At 41.9% G+C, this 17,637-nt stretch overlaps 1 long non-coding RNA gene across 1 annotated transcript; it reads right to left on the bottom strand.

Annotated features, from left to right (window-relative positions):
• Window positions 1-2,419: 2,419 nt before the first annotated feature.
• On the bottom strand, window positions 2,420-7,601 carry LOC105744244 (uncharacterized). Its single transcript, XR_009184378.2, has 4 exons — window positions 7,530-7,601; window positions 7,047-7,119; window positions 6,578-6,702; window positions 2,420-3,208 (listed from the first exon to the last, which is right to left on the bottom strand). It is a non-coding gene; the product is annotated as an uncharacterized lncRNA (long non-coding RNA).
• Between the last annotated feature and the right edge of the window lie 10,036 nt (window positions 7,602-17,637).

Below are 17,637 nucleotides of genomic sequence, written 5' to 3' on the forward strand. Positions count from 1 at the left end.
TCCTTATTATATTTTCTGAAGAGTTTTCTCAACATTATAGTTTCAACCACATACTTGACAATTTCCATGTTCAAATGTTCCCACCAAGCCTCCCCCCAGCTCCTTTCTGTCGATGCTTTCTGTCTTTCTGTGGATTTGCCTCCTCTGGACACCTCGTAGGAATGGATTCACACAATACGCCGCCTTCGAGGACTGGCTTCTTCCACGCAGCAGAATGTTTTCGGGGTTCATCCAGGTTACAGCATGTGTCAGGATTTCAGTCCTTGTTATGGCAGAACAACACACCACGGTTGTCCTGTCAACCGTCCATGGACATTTGGGATGTTCTATTTTTTGGCCATTATGAACCGAGCTGCACGAAACCTTCGCATGCATGATTTTGTGGAGACTCGAGGTTTTCTTTCCTCTTTCGTAGGGAGATACCTGGGAGTGGATTTGCTGGGCCACGTGGTGGCACGCTCCCCACCCCTACCCCAACTAGGCTGTCCTCACCCTCAGTCCTGCTGGGTCGGGAGCAGGGGGTCGCCACCTTGGCTCGCAGTCCACCTAGGACTTTCCTGGGCTGACAGGGACGCTTGGTCATCACACACCTTGGAGAATCCTGACACTGGATTCTGATGGAACAGGTCAGGGGCGGGGCACGGGTGGAAGAGCGCTGGTCCGGAGCCGGAGGGTGAGGGTGCTGCTCTGGCCACGGGTGTCCCTCAGCTGTGCAGGCTGTGCACCCCCGGGAGCGCTGAGCCCCCTTTCCTTCTGAGTGTGCTTCTCAGCACTTTCCAAACTGGAGCTTCTTGGGCAGCACATGCAGATTTTGCTCTTTGCGGTTCCATCTTGTGTGGTTTCCATGAATCTGATGGTAGTCGATGCGTCCTTAGCCTTCCACGCTGGGAGCCGGGCCCCTGGGCCAGCCGGCAGCGGAGGGCACCCCTGCTGCGCAGACCCACCAGGAGTTCTGGTGCAAGCAGGCCAAGTTAAGCAGAAGCGGATGAATGAAAGAAGGTGTGTCAGAGCTGCAAGGATTGGAGAGTGAGCATTGGAGGTGCTCCAATGTCTGTTCCAAATTGTCCCAGAGGAGTTTCATGAGGACATCACCACGGGCGTTGTCCCCAAGAGCTGCCGCCCGGGCCATGTCCACCAGCTCCTCGTACCACCAAAGAATCCAGTTCAAAAAGGTGAATGGTGCTGAGGTTGAGAAACCCCGCTCTAACCCCTAAAATGCTTAAAAGTCTCTAAGCTCTAAGCATGATTGTTTGGTTTTTAAAGATTTTTTTTCAGTTTATTTCTCTCCCCTTTCCCCCTTGTCTGCTCTGTGTCCATTTGCTGTGTGTTCTTCTTTGTCCACTTGCATTATACATCAGCAGTGGGAAACTGTGTCTCTTTTTATTGCATCATCTTGCTGTGTCAGCTCTCTGTGTGTGTGGTGCCATTCCTGGGTGGGCTGCGCTTTTTTTACATGCAGGGAGGCTCTCCTTGCAGGGTACACTCCTTGAGCATGGGGCACCCCTACGTGGCATGGCAACCCCTTGAGAACGGCAGCACTGTGCTTGAGCAAGCTTACCACACAGGTCAGGAGGCCCTGGGGATCAAAACTTGGACCTTCCATATGGTAGACGGACACTATCAGTTGAGCCACATCTGCTTCCCACATGATTCTTTTTCTATGCACATCTGTGAGATTATTTATAACCTCTCATTCAGCTTGGAGTTGGTTGTATCATTGCTGTTATTCCTGCATACTTGCATTACACACACACACACACATACACACAAAAGAGTTCCCGGCAAATGGGATGAAGCTGTTAAAGGCTGAAAGAGAAGATGAGCACATACCTTTTGTAGTGAATAGAACACTTAGACTTTGTACCTTGAGATAAGATTTTTTAAAATTCCTTAGACTATAGGTAATGCTGATAGTTAATACGTGTTGCTGCTTGATGGCACATAGGCTGCTATGTGTTTATCTTATTGGCACGTAGGCGACATATGCCTGCTGCTTGTCACGTACACTGGGGTATATAGAGAGCCCCTTGTAAGCAATAAAGTTGTCTGAGGAGTTATTACTCGCAGACCCCCTGATCCCAGCTCTCTCGTTCTTTTTCTCTCGCTCTTTCTTTCTCTTTGTTTCCTTCTCCCTTTTCTCTTTCTTTCATTCCCGATACCCTTCGGGTCCAAATCTCCAACACTAGAGGTGGAATTGCTTTCTTATATGGTAACCCCGTGTTCATTCATTTGAGGAACTGCCAAACTGTTATCTAAAGAGGCTGCACCATTTTATATTCCCACTGCCTTTGGTTTTGTACTTCAGTGTATGCTCAGAAGTTTGCCTGCAGATTTCAGGATGTGAAAGGCTCCAAAAAAAGGAAGAGATATACAGTCTGGAGCTGAAGAAGAGACTATAAATTTCAGAAACACTCTGAGATAACAAATAAATATGTTTATTTTAAATGAGTATATAATTATGACAATGTTATGTATACATAGACAATTTCTTAAAACCATTGGCAGTCATTCCAAAAAGTAAAATCCGTCAGTTCAGATGTTTTGTTTTAAAAATTTGGTCAAATTCATTGGCTTCACTTGATTCTGCCGTTTTATTAAATATTTCTCACAGAGGAACATGGCAGAACTTATTAGTGATACGATGACAGTTGTGATTCCCAGTGGGAACACATAGGAGAGGTGTTTCCTTGTTAGTATTTCTTTGTCAACAGGAAAGTTTTCTGGAAAGTTAAGGGTGGTTTGGCCCAAAAAATCCACAGCAAAATTCCAGCTCACTGTAGTCAGGGTACAAGTACCGGCGAGGAAAAGAAAGATGGCGGCATTGTTGTAACACGTTTGGAGGAAATCTGGGTACGGTCCATTGATCCAGCTGACCCAAAGGGCCTCTGAGCCAAAAACCAGGACTATCGTTTTCATAAAATTGGCCAACAGCATCAGGTCCTGCCCGTACGCAATTTCATCAGATATGACCCAGCTCATGTTGAGCTGAGTGTGTACCGGCAACTCAACCAGAGAATCAGAGATGTTAAACTTTTGAAAATAAAAAACTTCCCAGAGTCCAATGAACATAATGGGAATAATGTTGCTGTCAAATTCCCACACCCGCCAGGACTTGCTGTTTGCTAGGACCAGACCGGAAGCCCAGGTCAAATAGGCAAGAAAGAGGCCAAAACATTTCCGGAGCAAGTGCAACTTCATTTTGAGTTGACTATAGTGGAGGTGGAGGAGTTACGAAGTCAGGCCAGGAACACCAAGGAGAAAAAGTAAAAAAACATATCAGATGAGCCACGGTTTTGAAAGAGCTAAATATATATGTCTTGCTTTCTTGTCTAAAAGTTACATTGAAGCGTTCTGTATACACATCACCCTTCAAGTAGATGTTCTAAATATTTTAGATAAGACTAAAAGAAGGCTAGAAATCCTTGGTCATGGTGAAAGTATCAACTTGCAAACCTTTGGAGTGCAATTTGGCTGTATTGATCAAAAATTGGTATGTTCATACCTCTTGCCCAGCACTGCAAATTCCAGGAATTCATGCTAAGATAGTCTCAAGTTTGTAAAAACATATGAACAGGGATCTTAGCTTCAGCAATGTTTCACAAGAGAGAAAAATTAGAAATAACCTAAATGTTTATTAGTAGTGGAATGCTTAAATAAATTATGGCACATCTAGGATGCCCGTGGAACCTCACGTGATAGTTCTGTAGAGTGAGTTCGTCTATACCAACTATCTGAAGAAACTTCTGTACTATAGCCCAAAAGCAAAATGTACAGCAATGCCTATAGTATGACCATTTTTGTCATAAGGAAAGCAAATAGTTTTCATTAGATATACAAACCTACGCATACATGTTTTTAAAAATGCTTAGAAGGAAGCGCACGTGAAAAGTAATTCTATAGGGAGATCAATTGCGTGAAGTAGAGATTTTCATTTCTTATTGACATACTTTTCTATGTTTCATGTTTTCTATCAGAAGCATATATACTTTTGTAAATAAAACACATCAAACATGACCTTGAAGAGTTACAATATGTTAAATGCAATAAATAATGACTTCCAGTCTTCTCGCCACTTGCTCAAAATTTAGAGGTGTTGGCTTCTTAAATAAACTGATGTCTCTTACATGAAGCAAATATGTTCTTGAAGCAAAACTTAGATTGTGAACCCAATTAATTGGATCTCTTGTCAATTTTTTACTTTGGAGTAAACAACTGGAATCATCAAGAAACTATACTCCTAGGGTTTCCCTTCTGTTGTTTTGACCTGAAGGGCATGAGGTAGGGTCTTGCAGAATCCAGCTGTGTGAATGAGGCTGACAGCCATCCAGGTAGGGGATGGCCAGGGCTCCCAGCTGCACCCCCTTGCTGGGAAGCCTGTCCGCCAACACTGCATTCACTGGTCCCCTGACTCGTGGGGAATGTACTTTCCAATTGTGTGAAGGCAGCAGTTGGACTACGAGGGAAGAAACTGATGCAACTAGAAAGAGACCTTGAATAAAAGGGTCAACTCAGACAAGCAGAATATCTCAGCCTACATGTAGGTACATGTGTTAAAAACTGCTTTTTGACCTTGAATAAAAGGGGAAACGGCAAAGACAAATGAGTTTGTATGGCTAAGAGTCTTCAAAAAAGAGTCAGGAAGTCATCAGAGGGGTCGTGCTTACGCACACCTCAGCATGACCTCAGAGACAGCCAGAGTAGATACAACCCCAGGTACTGGTGCTCCTGAGGGCTACAGAGACCCACAGATTCTGTGGTCATGGCAGATGGGTCTGGAGTTCAATGCCAGGTCAGTGGACCCCACTTTGGAATTTGTGTTCCTGAGTGTGGTGGAGTTGGACTCAGATGTGACCTGTCTACACATGCCTCTTCTGTCACTTTTACTGAACCTGTGGTTGGTGCTGGGGTTGTTGTATGCTCAGGAGACTTGAATCTCGGGCTTATCCATGTGCCAGCTGGACCCTGAGCCTCAGCAGACTTGCACCTCCTTCTCTCTGGTTCGTTGGACTTACCCAGGCCAGCTAACGGGGAGATGAAGATGGTCAACCACCACACCAGGGAACCAAAAGTGCCTACAACTGCAAGCAGGAGATTTTTATCTGTCATCCATGTGGGATATGGGCCCCCTCTTGATATAGAGGTGGAGTGGACATCACCATCCCAGGGACCACAGGATGGAGGAATAAAATATGGATTAGAGTGGATTTACTGATATTCTACTATAGAACTATTGTGATTAGTAATGGAAGAAATTGTAGCATTGATGTGGAGAAAGTGGCCATGGTAGTTGCTAAGGGCAGGGAGAGGGAAGAAGAGATGTGATGTGGGGGCATTTTCAGGACTTGGAGTTGTCCTCGATGATGTTGCAGGGACAAATGCTGGGCATTATGTATCCTGCCATGGCCCACTGGGTGTGTAGCAGTTCGATATGGTTATGAATTCCAAAAATAGATATTGGATTATGCTTGTCATCTGATCTGTACCTGGGCATGATTGAATTATGATTAGGGCATTGAGTCCCCACCCAGTCCCCATTCCTTGGTGGGTGGGGACTCACAGATAAAAGGCATGGCAAAGGACAGAGTTGAGGGTTTCTGAAGTTGGAGTTTGGATGTTGGAGTTTGATGCTGAAGACTTAAGCGGGAGCCCTGGCAAGTCAGCATGCAGAGGAAAGAGAAGCCAGCTTCAGGATGGAAGGAACCTTGAACCCAGAGAAAAGCAAGCCCCAGGAACATAAGAACCCAGGAAGCCTGAACCCTTGTAGACGTCGGCAGCCATCTTGCTCCAAAAACTTTGCACGAGGGAAGTAACTTATGCTTTATGTCCTGGTATCTGTAAGCTCCTACCCCAAATAAATACCCTTTATAATGCCCAGCAGATTTCTGGTATTTTGCATCAGCACCCCTTTGACTAATACAGGGTGTACTGGGGGAGAGTATAAATTACAATGTAAACTGTTACCCATGTGGTGCAGCAGTGCTCCAAAATGTATTCACCAAATGCAATGAGTGTGCCACGATGATGAGCGAGGTTGTTGATATGGGAGGAGTGGGGTGGGGGTGGGGGGATGTGGGAACCGCTTGTATTTTTTAATGTAAAATTTTTTATGATCTATGTATCTTCAAAAAAATACAATTAAAAGAAATGATGGGGTGAGGTGGGGTGGTGGGGAGTGGGGTATATGGGAACCTCTTAGGATTTTATTGTAACGTTTCGTGTCATCTATTAACTCTTAAAAAAGATAATTAAAAATAAAATTTAAAAATATATATATAAAATAAGAAAATTTAAAAATTTTTAAAGAAATATTGGCAAGCTTGGTTTGGGGTTGGCTGCCAGTCTGATGAACTGTCTCCGTGAACACCTCCGTGCCATGGAGGTCAGAGGCAACGGACCACAGGCGCCGTGGGTTTTGATGGAGAGGGGATCGGGCAGGAGCATGTTGCGGTTGCCAGGGAAACGTGCCAGCCTGGGGAAGCTTTGGTGTAGTCCATGTCTGGAACCACGCTGGGCGGGGACCTGAGTTTTCTGAAGACCAAATTTGAAAGACTCCATGTATTTAACTTTTTACTTTTACCTCTGGGCCTTGCGGTAGGACTCAGAAGTTGAGGTGGTTGGAAGATAGCAATTACTCTTCTGAGCAGAGAGCTGTTGAGCAAAGAAGGGAAGCTTCCCAGCCAGCCACAATGAGAGATGAGCTACCTGCACTAAAAGAGATATTGTTAGTGGCCCTTAGGGCTGAACAAAGCCCCAAAAAATCCCTGGATCCCACAAATTATTCATTACACACTTACCTTGTGTTCTCTATGGGTCAGAACCTATTCTAAGCACATTACAATAGCAACACATCCAGTCTTTGTGACAGCCCAATGATGGTGGTACAATTAAAGCCCCCATTTTACAGATGAGGGAATTGAGCAAAGAGAGGTTAAGTAACTTACTCACGGTCACACAGATAAAAATGGCAAAATTGGGCCCCAGAGTCCTTAATGTTAAATACAGTGCTTCCTGGCTCTCCTAATATTGGATGGATGCCATTTACTCACATTGAAAAGAGAATAAATAAGCAGACAAATCCTGTTGATGAAGATGGTGACCATCTGTGGCCTTCTCTATGTCCTATAAAAATGAAAATGAATCTTGAGTGAGAGCAACATACAGAAAAATATAAAATATACTTGCCTCCTTTCCCTCTTCTCAGGCTGTCTAAAGAACTTTTAAAGGTGACTACTTTATGAGGAGCAAAGACACATTTGATTTATTCAAGGAATTATACCCTGTGGTTTGGCCATGCCAATGTGTCTAAGTCTCAAGTTCGCCATTGACTTTTGCATCCTGACACTAAATCATGTCATGAAGAGAGACATGATAGAGGAGATGACATTACTGATGCTGTGAGTTGTAATATGCACTCAAAACGATACACTCAGATGACCTCACCATAAAACGGCAAGAACACAGCAGCCAGTAGACCATGCCAAAAATGCAATGATGCTCTTTATGTCCAAATAAGGGTGGCCTGGGCTTACCTTCTCTGTGGGACCCTCCAGTGACATTTAATCTTTTCACAGAGAAGATGAAGTGATTCAACTAAAGTGACCCTCCCACCTGCCTCCCACCCCCACCCCCAGGAAGTCTCAATAATCTTCTGAAACAGGGAAAAAAAAACTAAACCACAGCATATAAAAAAAAAGGGTGGAAGGAGAATTTCTCAGAAGGACGAAGAGTAGTAACTGCCCAGTTGTTAAGGGAACATCAGAACATTCTTAGGTTTCCATGACGACCAGGCCTGGTCATGAATTTTGAGTGAGTGGTGACCACAAGACAAAGATGAAATAAAACCCCAGAATAGTTGACTCCTTCTAGAAGAGTTAGCCAGTCTTTCTGGAAGAGAACTTTCTTTTTTGAAGTCCCAGTCCAAAAAGTCATTATAGTTCATGAGAGTCTTATTTAGCAGGGAATCTTTCTTGAGGATAGTTCCAAGTGGATTGAAAGAAAGTTCTTTCAGGAAAGGAGTTGGTTTTCACCAGAGGCCAGAGGCCTCTAGAACACGCCTTCCTGAAGTTTTCTGCTTCAGGGATCCACGGTTAAACACTGACAGTCTGAGATTCATAAGGTTCTCATGTAAGGTTTTGTTTTGGATGCAGAGGTAAATTCCATTCTTTACCCCCTGACTCTGCTTAACATTGTGAGTTGATATGTTTTTATCACTGTGGCCCAAGTTCTAGAAACTCGTACGCACTAAGCATGTAAAGTGAACCTGGAATAAAAGTGGTCAGAAAGGAGAGGAAAGGGCAGAAAGGGGATGCCAAGGAGGGAGAAAGTGGGGAAAACTTGTTCGGGTGGGGTTTTTTTCCTTCTAGGTTTTTATGTGAGGTAAATTTTACAAAGAGTAAAATGTACAAATCTTAAGTGTACAGCTAGGTGGATTTTTACATAGATAGACACCCATGAAACCCCCATTAAGATCAAGGTACAGGTTATTCCTTTTTACCAAAAGTTCCTGCATGCCTCCATCAAAAGTCACCACTTTGGAAGTGAATGTGGCTCAACCAGTTGGGCACCCGCTTACCACGTGGAGGTCCCAGTGCCTCCTAAAGAAGATGAGCAGACACTGCACTGCCTCAACGAGCAGATGCTGCAAACCAGCAGACACTGCGGCTGTGGGGAACAGATGTGGCTCAGGCTGTGGGGCACTTGCCTCCCATGTGGGAGGTCCTGGGTTCAGTTCCCGGTGCCTCCTGGAGAAGATAAGCAAACAATGAGCTGACAGAAGAGAGAACCATCTGGGGCTTGGGGGATAAAAAAAATAAATAAATAAATAAATAAATAAAACAGGAAATCAATCTTTTTTGAAAAAAGCCACCACTTTCTGCCCCTTGCCTGGATGTCACCACTATTCCAATTTCTAGCAACACACATTAGTTTTGTGGTTGTTGAATGACTTATAAATGGAATCATACAGTCACTTCTTTGCAGGAGAGATTATGAGGCACACTCACTCAGACGCCATCTTGCCCCGCCTCTCAATATTCCTTATTAAACTTCTGTTTTTCATACTCCTGAGTCCCTCTGCAGTTCACTCACGGTAATTTTTTCTATAACCTATTTTTCTGGTTCACACATTTTCACTTTGGTCCCTTAAGCCATTCATTGGGTTCATTTCCATGATGTATCACTTCTCCCCTAGAAGGTCGGTCTCATCCTTGTTAACATTTTCCATATTGTCTGGTTATGGTTCTGTTATTTGATTACAGTTCCCATTCCTTCTTTTTTTCATTTGTATTCAATTTAAACAGCTGATCTCATAGTCTTCTTCAGACAGTATTATTTTGAGAACTCAGCCTATTCGTCCTCATGGGTGTGGCACCTGTTGACTCAGCAGTAGAGCATTTCTCAGTTTGTGGGAGTCCTGCATGGTCTGGGTCATAGAAGATTCCCCACGGAGGACACCAGCTTCTACCTGGTGGACCAGGGGCTGGCCTGGGCTCAGTCTTCCAGAATTACTCACCTCGGCATTTCCATGCCAAAAAGATAGTGTGCATTCAGACTCCATGACTTCATTGCTTAGACTTGAGCTATTGTTTTCTCAGGGATTTATTTCCCACTCCCTGCCCTGAGGTGCCAGCAAGAAACAACCTTGCTCTTTCCTGGCTACTTCACTGGGAGTTCAGGAAGTTATCCTAGGCCTCCCTTGCATGAAGGAGGTAGGAAGTCCATGACCCATCTCTGAGCAGGATTCCCAGGCCAGCTCCCCAACTCAGTGGGTCAAAGTCATGTCTTTTATCCCCATACTGGTGTTGAAACCTCAACCCCAAACCGGGAGAACCTATGCCCCTTATAAAGCCTTCAAGCAACATTTATTTCTAGCTAGGCTATTTTATATTTGTATTATGTTTTATACAACATGCTTGTTCATTTCTGGAAATAAGGGGGTGTTTCATCACATCATTCTGTTCAGTAGCAAGAAATGGAAGTTAGGGTCTGTTTCCAATGTTTTGATATTATAAATAACACTATGATGAATGTCCTTGTCCTTAATCGTTAGGCATATCTCTGGCTATTTTCTTTGGAAAATGTCCCAGAAATGGTCAAAGAGTATGAATAGTATGAAGGCATTTGATATAAATGCTGTATCACCAACCCCAATGAATGTCACACTTTCTATTCCCTGGTATTTCCTGTTTGCCCATGCCCTCGTGAACTTTTGGAAACTTTAAAAAATGATCAGCTATTTAGTTAGATTAAAAATATAATGAGAAAATTATGGGAACATCATGTTGGATCGGGCAGATAATGATCAGATCTTTCACAAAATGTTGGAGAAAGAGCTAAAAACTGACCGCGGGGCCTGCTTTGGGGGTCAGCAGACCAGGATAGTGCTTTACACTTCCCAGGAGTGTGAGGGACAGAGAGATGAAGAAGCCAAAACAACAAACTGTGAGTTACTAAATCTCCCAGCTGCCGGGTAGGACCCCATTCCCCACCCCTGAACTATTCAGCAGGGCTAAAACTCCTGGCTCAATTCAGCTGAATGAAAGGGGAGCAGACATCTTTCTCCCTGTCAGCTGTTTCAAAGAAAAAGGGAGGGGAAATCAGGGCTTTTCCTCAGTGAATTTAGCCAGCAGTGCCCGCTTTGAATCTTTGCTCTGGCCAGACAAAAACAGAGGAAAGCCTAGAGAGAAAAACTTCTGTGGAAACATGCATCAATGAGTGCCATCTCCTGTCCCGTCTGGAAATTACATGGACAAACACTGCTTTCAGACCTCTCTTTACCCCATTCCTGGGAGAAAGTCTGCCATTCATTAGTGAGTCCCTAGCATGATTTGATAACTTAGACCAGGCAATTTTAAAGACTTAGGATAAGTTGAGCCAAATATCAAAGAAGAGCTTTGAAAAAATAATAACAATAGGCACTAGAGAGAAATTTGCCATCAGAGTAAATTCACCAACATATCAGATACTTAAACATCAGTGAAAAAGAATAAACCATACTGGGAAACAGGAAGAGATGGCTCAGCCAAAGGAAGAAACCAAATTACCTGAAGAGATTCAGGGTTTAAGACAATTAATGATAATCACAGAACTGTCCTAAATGAATGTAAAGAATTGAACGAACAGGGTCCCTGAACAGTTTGTAGTACAGTGGCGCCCCCAGCAGGCTGTTTCGGGGGCTTGCAGGGCGGGAGGTGTCTGGAAGTCGATTTTGTGAGACAGTGTCAGAGGAGATTCTTGCGAGATGTGGAATTTTGGGTTTCTGACATGGAGGTCAGAGCTTCTGGCTAGAGCCCCTCCCCGTAGGGCTGGCGGCCCATCAGCGGCAATTCCTGAATTGTCTGTAGTACAGCGGCACCCCCAGCAGGCTGTTTTGGGAGCTTGCAGGGCAGGAGGTGTCCTGAAGTCGACTTGGTAAGACAGTGACAGAAGAGACTTTTGTGAGAGGGGGAATTTTGGGTTTCTGACACAGAGGTCAGAATTTGCAGGCGTGACCCCTCCCCATAGGGCTGGGACCCAGCTGCGGGGATCCCTGAAGGCTGTGTTGCGCTGCGGTGTACCCAGGCTCCCTGTTAACTGGATTCGTGGTTCCCGGGTCTGTGTCCCCTAAACCCTGGTTGCCCACACCCCAGAGACTCACACCTCCTGAGTCTGCAATATCACAGACTTCCCATCCCTGTATCCACCTCGCCCTGAGGGCCATCTGAGGTCCTTGATTGTCCTAGCCCTTGGCGTTTGTGTTTTCTTTCTACTTTTTCTCTCTTTTCTTTTTTTTTTATTGTATTGGTTGCAAATATTGCATTATCTCCTGGTTTTTTCTCCCATTGTATCCCCCAAGGTCCTTTTTCATTTATTTATTTATTTTTCTTCTTTTCTTTTTCTTGCTTGTTTCCCTCCCTTGTCTCTGTTCACCCCCCTTCTCTTCCTTCTCTTTTTTTCTTTTCTCTCTTTTTCTTCTTATGTTATTTTATTTTATTTATACAATAGGTGCTGCAGGGAGCGCCTCACATTTGCTGTGTTTCCTCATCCTCCATTTCCTCGTTTCTGTGTGAATTGATTTTGGCCACCTACACTATCCCCTTTCCCCCACATCTTGCTATCCTCCATCATCTACTCTCTCTTACATTCCACCTCCCTTTCTTTGGTCCCCAAATTGTCTAACTTTTAATTTCTAATACTTTGTTCTGTTTTCTGTCTTTTATCCACTCTTGATACTGTTGTCTTTCTTTTCTCTTTCCCTCTCTCATGAAAACACTGGCTTTTTAATTCATACTATATTCCTCCCCATATTCAGTTGACTATCTCATTATAGGTACTCTACTTACTGCTATAACGATACACAACTTACATGAATCTAATAATTCATTCTCCCAGATCTCATATTGTTGCTCTGTTAACATTTATTACCAATACTACTTTACACATTTTCTTTTCTTACACAATTTCCTTTCCCTGGCCCTAATATTTTCCTTCAAAGTGAACTCAGCCAGCAACAAGAAATTAGAATAAGAACAACAAAGTGACAAAGAGAAGACATAACAGTTACACAACAACAACAACTAATTAATCCCAAAGACTAGACAAAGAAGCTAAGGAACTGATTATACCTGTCAAGATAAAATGATGACCAGACAGCAACAAAAAACTACAAACCAAACCAATAATCAGGAAAACATGGCTGAATCCAATGAACAAACTAAAAACCAGGAAGGGGAGCAGAACATCAGACAAGTAATTAAAGATCTCATAATATATATTAGAGACCAACTTAATGAAGTAAAGGAAGAGTTTAACAATATGAAGAAAATACTTGGAGAGGAAATTGCAGACATATGCCAAAAGGTAACAGGTATGATGGGAATGAACACCACAGTTCAAGAAATCAAAAATACACTCACGGCAAACAGCAGCAGATTAGAAGAGGCAGAGGAGAGAATTAGCAATGTGGAAGACAGTACATTGCAAATCAAACAGATAGCAGAATTGATCAATAAAAAGATAGAAAAAATCCAGCTAGGACTTAGGGACCTGAATGACAATGCAAAATGCACAAACATACATATTATATGCATCCCAGAAGGAGAAGAGAAGAGAAAAGGGACAGAAGGGGTGTTGCAGAAAATAATGGCTGAAAACTTCCCAAATCTACTGAGAGAGACGGATGTACATATCCAGGAAGCACAATGCACCCCAAACTTCATAAAACCCAACAGGCCCACCCCAAGACATATACTTGTCAAATTATCCGAAGCTCAAGACAAAGAGAAAATTCTAAAAGCAGCAAGAGAAAAGAAAACCATCACATACAAGGGAGGCTCCATAAGATAAAGTGCTGATTTCTCATCTGAAACCATGGAGGCAAGAAGGCAGTGGTATGATATAGTCAAGGTACTAAATGAAAAAAATTTCCAACCAAGAATACCCTACCTGGCTAAACTAGCATTCAAAAATGATGGAGAGTTCAAAATATTCACAGATAAACAGAAATTGAAAGAGTATGCCAACAAGAAACCTCCCCTTCCAGAAATACTAAAGGGAGTTCTGCAGGAAGAAAGGAAAAAACAGGACAGGCAGAGTTGGAGGAGAGTGTAAGAGCAACAAAAAGACAAAAAGAGAAGAAAAAAAACAAACAAAATATGACAAACACAAGTCCAATCAAAATATGGCTAACATAAATAATTCCTTGAAAGTAATAACACTGAATGTCAATGGATTAAACTCACCTATCAACAGATTCAGACTGGGACATTGGATAAGGAAATATGACCCATCTATATGCTGTTTACAAGAAACACATCTTAGACCCAGGGATTCATGGAGGCCGAAAGTGAATGGTTGGAAAACAATCTTACAGGCAAACAATAACCAAAAAAAGGCAGGAGTAGCTATATTAATATCAGACAAAATGGACTTTAAATGCAAAACAATTGTGAGAGACAAAGAAGGATATTACATATTAGTGAAAGGGACAATCTCTCAAGAAGAATGAACAATCATAAATATTTATGCTCATAACAAGGGCGCCTCCAAATACGTGAGCAAACACTGGAAAAACTAAGTGAAAAAATAGATGCCTCTACAATTATAGTGGGAGATTTTAATACACCACTGTCAACTCTAGACAACATCTCAAAAGAGAATCACTAAAGAAACCAAATATTTGAACAGTATATTAGAGGAGCTGTATCTAATAGACATATACCGATCATTACACCCAAACACAGCACGATATACATTTTTCTCAAGTGTACATGGATCATTCTCCAAGATAGACCATATGCTAGGCCACAAAGAAAGGCTTAGTGAATTCAGAAAGATTGAAATCATACAAAATAATATCTCTGACCACAGTGGAGTGAAGCTGGAAATCTGCAAGGGCCAGAGACCCAGATTTCACACCAAGATATGGAAATTAAACAGGACACTCTTAGAAAAACTGTGTGTCAAAGAGGAAATCTCAAAAGAAATTAATAACTACCTTGAACCTAATGATAATGATAACACAAGATACCAAAACTTATGGGATGCAGCAAAAGCAGTACTGAGAGGGAAATTTATAGCCATAAATTCATACATCAAAAAAGAAGAAAGAGCAAAAATTGAAGAAATAACTGTACATTTGGAGGAATTAGTAAAAAAACAACAAAGTAACACCACAGGAAGAAGAAAGAAAGAAATAACAAAGATAAGAACAGAACTAAATGAAATAGAAAATAAGAGGGAAACGGACTTTGGCCCAGTGGTTAGGGCGTCCGTCTACCATATGGGAGGTCCGCGGTTCAAGCCCCAGGCCTTCTTGACCCGTGTGGAGCTGGCCATGCGCAGTGCTGATGCGCGCAAGGAGTGCCGTGCCACGCAAGGGTGTCCCCCGCGTGGGGGAGCCCCACGCGCAAGGAGTGCGCCCATGAGGAAAGCTGCCCAGCGTGAAAAGAAAGAGCAGCCTGCCCAGGAATGGCGCTGCCCACACTTCCCATGCCGCTGACAACAACAGAAGCGGACAAAAGAAACAAGACGCAGCAAATAGACACCAAGAACAGACAACCAGGGGAGGGGGGGGGGGATTAAATAAATAAATAAAATCTTTAAAAAAAAAAAAAGAAAATAAGAAAGCACTTGAAAAGATAAACAAGACCAAGAGCTGGTTCTTTGAGAAGATCAATAAAATTGACAAACCCTTAGCGAGACTAACAAAGAAAAAAAGAAAGAAGATGCAAATACACAAAATAAGAAATGAGAAAGGAGATATCACCACTGACCCCACAGAAATAAAGACTATCATAAGAGGATACTTTGAATAACTATATTCCAACAAAAAAGACAATTCAGAGGAAATGGACAGATTCCTAGAAACATATAAGCAGCCTATATTGACAAAAGAAGAAATTGATGATCTCAACATACCAATCACACACAAAGAGATAGAATCAGACATTAAAAACCTCCCAACTAAGAAGAGCCCAGGGCCATATGGCTTCACAGGTGAATTCTACAAAACATTCCGGAAAGAACTAACACCAATCCTGCTGAAACTCTTCCAAAAAATCGAAACAGAAGGAACATTACCGAACTCATTCTATGATGCCAACATTACCCTAGTACGAAAGCCAAACAAAGACACCAGAAGAAAATTACAGACCAATTTCTCTAGTGAACCTAGACACAAAAATCCTCAACAAAATATTTGCTAACCGTGTTCAACAACACATTAAACGAATTATACACCATGACCAAGTGGGATTCATTCCGAATATGCAAGAATGGTTCAACATAAGAAAATCAATCAATGTAATACACCATATAAACAGATTGAAGGAAAAAAATCACATGATTATATCTATAGATGCAGAAAAAGCATTTGACAAAATACAGCACACTTTCTTGATAAAAACACTCCAAAAGATTGGAATACAAGGAAATTTTTTGAACATGATAAAGAGTATATATGAAAAACCCACAGCCAGCATCACATACAATGGTGAAATCCTAAAATCCTTCCCTCTAAGATCAGGAACAAGACAAGGATGCCCACTCTCTTCCCTTCTATTTAACATTGTCTTAGAAGTACTTGCTCGAGCACTGAGGCAGGAACCAGATATAAAAGGCATTCAAATTGGAAAGGAAGAAGTCAAAATTTCCTTATTTGCAGATGACATGATCCTATACATAGAAAACCCTGAGAGGTCTACAACAAAGCTTCTAGAACTCATAAATGAGTTCAGTAAAGTCACAGGTTGTAAGATACCACTTACAATAGTAAATAAAAACATCAAATACCTAGGAATAAATTTAACTAAAGAGGTAAAGAACTTATACACAGAGAACTACACAAGACTGTTCAAGGAAATCAAAGAAGACCAAAAAAAAAAATAGAAGAATATTCCCTGTTCATGGATAGGAAGACTAAATATTATTAAGATGTCTATCCTACCAAAACTGATCTACACATTCAATGCAATCCCAATAAAAATCAACACAGCATTCTTTAAGGAACTAGAAAAACTATGAAATTTATTTGGAAAGGAAAGAGGCCCCGAATAGCCAAAGACATATTCAAAAAGAAAAATGAAATTGGAGGAATCACATTACCTGACTTCAAAACATACTACAAGCTACAGTAGTGAAAACAGCATGGTATTGGCATAAGGAGAGACACATAGACCAATGGAACCGAATTGAAAGTTCTGATATAGATCCTCATATATATAGCCATATAACATTCGATAAAGCTACCAAACCCTCTCATCTGGGAGAGAATGGTCTATTCAACAAATGGTGCCTGGAGAACTGGATATCCATATGTAAAAGAATGAAAGAGGATTACCATCTCACGCCTTATACAAAGATCAACTCAAGATGGATCAAAGACCTAAATATAAGAGCCTAGACCATAAAGACTTTGGAAAGCAGTGTAGGGAAGCATATACAAGACCTTGTAATAGGAAATGACTTCATGAACTTCACACCAAAAGCACGAGCAGCAAAAGAACAAATAGATAAATGGGACTTCCTCAAAATTAGGCCTTCTGCACCTCAAAGGAGTTTGTCAAGAAAGTAAAAAGGGAGCCTACACAATGGGAGAAAATATTTGGTAACCATATATCAGATAGGAGACTTATAACTTGCATATATAAAGAACTCCTATATCTTGAAAATAAAAAGTCAAACAACCCATTTAAAAAATGGGAACAAGATTTAAACAGACACTTCTCCAAAGAAGAAATACAAATGACTAAATAGCACATGAAAAAATGCTCCAAATCTCTAGCTATTAGGGAAATGCAAATCAAAACTACAATGAGATACCATCTTACTCCTATAAGATTGGCAGCTATGAAAAAAACAGAAGAATACAAATGCTGGAGAGGATGTGGAGGAATGGGGACACTCATCCACTGCTGGTGGGAATACAGAAGGATCCAACCATTCTGGAGGATAGTTTGGCGGTTTCTCAAAAAACTAACCATAGATTTGCCATATGACCCAGCAATTCCACTGCTGTTTATATACCCAGCAGAACTGAAAACAAGGACACAAACTGATATATGCACACCAATGTACATAGCAGCATTGTTCACTATCACCAAAAGTTGGAATCAACACAAATGCCCATCAACAGATGAATGGATAAATAAAATGTGGCTT

This window comes from Dasypus novemcinctus, chromosome X (assembly GCF_030445035.2).
Source record: "Dasypus novemcinctus isolate mDasNov1 chromosome X, mDasNov1.1.hap2, whole genome shotgun sequence".
In the NCBI taxonomy this organism is placed as follows: domain Eukaryota; kingdom Metazoa; phylum Chordata; class Mammalia; order Cingulata; family Dasypodidae; genus Dasypus; species Dasypus novemcinctus.